Source organism: Patagioenas fasciata, unplaced genomic scaffold (assembly GCF_037038585.1).
Source record: "Patagioenas fasciata isolate bPatFas1 unplaced genomic scaffold, bPatFas1.hap1 Unplaced_7, whole genome shotgun sequence".
Taxonomy (NCBI): domain Eukaryota; kingdom Metazoa; phylum Chordata; class Aves; order Columbiformes; family Columbidae; genus Patagioenas; species Patagioenas fasciata.
This window is the reverse complement of record NW_027288789.1, coordinates 1,068,719-1,070,952: the sequence shown is the minus strand read 5'-3', so window position 1 is coordinate 1,070,952 and position 2,234 is coordinate 1,068,719.

Sequence of the window (2,234 nt, the reverse complement as noted above, 5' to 3'; positions counted from 1 at the left end):
AGGGAAACCTCGTTTGGCCTAGCCTTGCCTTGCCTTGCCTTGCCTTATTTCCTTCTCATCCTGTTCTCTGTCCCAGCCTCTCTCACTAAGCCCTCGTCTGGCTGCATGTCTCTTCTTTCCTCTCTCCTTTTCTCAAACTCTCCTGCTTCCTGGCTTTCGTCTTTCAATTCCTCCATTTCATTCCTGCAGCCCCTCACTAGTTTTTCGTCTTGCCTCCCTTGGGACTGCTCCCTTGGCTTTCTCCCTCTCTTCCATATCCTTCTTCCCGACTTGCCTCTTGGAGACTTTTGGCCACTTTGGACCCAAGTCTGGGCATGTTTTGGAAACTTTTCAGAGGCCTCGCTGGTGACACAAGGGACAGCAGGCAGTGACAGGCCCGGGGCTGACAGGCTCCCCCTCCCCTAGCGGGCGCTCCGCTGCCACACCCAGCTGACATAGAACCTTTGTCACAATGCCCGGTACTGTGGTGAGGATGCGGGCACTCTGCAGGTGACAGGGACCCAGCAGGACTTGCTGTCAGCTCAGCAATTGCTCAGTTCCCCAAAGAAGTTGAATTTTGCAAATTGCTGATTTGCTCTTGAAATGATGTCATCAGGTGGGTGTTTTGGTGTAATACACTGAAAACCAGAGCAGAAATGCTGAAATATTCCCATGATATGCATGGTCTCTGCACCAAACCACCATGACTCAGCCTAAGTACATCTGCCGCTTGTTCTTTTGTACTGCCAGCTGATTGTGAAAGTACAGTATAAAAACCATCTTTATGGTAAGATCTTTGTGGTTTAGACTTAGTCTAAGCGTCTCAAGTAGCCGGGGCTTTTGTTTGGGCCTAATCCATATGGTCTGATGGCTTTCCTCTCATCTCAAGATGAATGTGGTAGAAAATATAAATCAAAGAAACGTCCTCTGGCCTAGCATTGCCTTGCCTTGCCTTATTTCCTTCTCATCCTGTTCTCTGTCCCAGCCTCTCTCACTAAGCCCTCGTCTGGCTGCATGTCTCTTCTTTCCTCTCTCCTTTTCTCAAACTCTCCTGCTTCCTGGCTTTCCTCTTTCAATTCCTCCATTTCAGTCCTGCAGCCCGGCACTACTTTTTTCTCTTGCCTCCCTTTGGCCTGCTCTCTTGGCTTTCTCCCTCTCTTCCATATCATTCTTCCCGACGTGTCTCTTGGAGACTTTTGGCCACTTTGGACCCAAGTCTGGGCATGTTTTGGAAACTTTTCAGAGGCCTCGCTGGTGACACGGGGGACAGCAGGCAGTGACAGGCCCGGGGCTGACAGGCTCCCCCTCCCCTAGCGGGCGCTCGGCTGCCACACCCAGCTGACATAGAACCTTTGTCACAATGCCCGCTACTGTGGTGAGGATGCGGGCACTCTGTAGGTGACAGGGACCCAGCAGGACTTGCTGTCAGCTCAGCAATTGCTCAGTTCCCCAAAGAAGTTGAATTTTGCAAATTGCTGCTTTGCTCTTGAAATGATGTTATCAGGTGGGTGTTTTGGTGTAATACACTGAAAACCAGAGCAGAAATGCTGAAATATTCCCATGATATGCATGGTCTCTGCACCAAACCACCATGACTCAGCCTAAGTACATCTGCCGCTTGTTCTTTTGTACTGCCAGCTGATTGTGAAAGTACAGTATAAAAACCATCTTTATGGTAAGATCTTTGTGGTTTAGACTTAGTCTAAGCGTCTCAAGTAGTCGGGGCTTTTGTTTGGGCCTAATCCATATGGTCTGATGGCTTTCCTCTCATCTCAAGATGAATGTGGTAGAAAATATAAATCAAAGAAACGTCCTCTGGCCTAGCCTTGCCTTGCCTTGCCTTATTTCCTTCTCATCCTGTTCTCTGTCCCAGCCTCTCTCACTAAGCCCTCGTCTGGCTGCATGTCTCTTCTTTCCTCTCTCCTTTTCTCAAACTCTCCTGCTTCCTGGCTTTCGTCTTTCAATTCCTCCATTTCAGTCCTGCAGCCCGGCACTACTTTTTCCTCTTGCCTCCCTTGGGCCTGCTCCCTTGGCTTTCTCCCTCTCTTCCATATCCTTCTTCCCGACTTGTCTCTTGGAGACTTTTGGCCACTTGGGAGCCAAGTCTGGGCATGTTTTGGAAACTTTTCAGAGGCCTCGCTGGTGACAGGGGGGACAGCAGGCAGTGACAGGCCCGGGGCTGACAGGCTCCCCCTCCCCTAGCAGGCGCTCGGCTGCCACACCCAGCTGACATAGAACCTTTGTCACAATGCCCG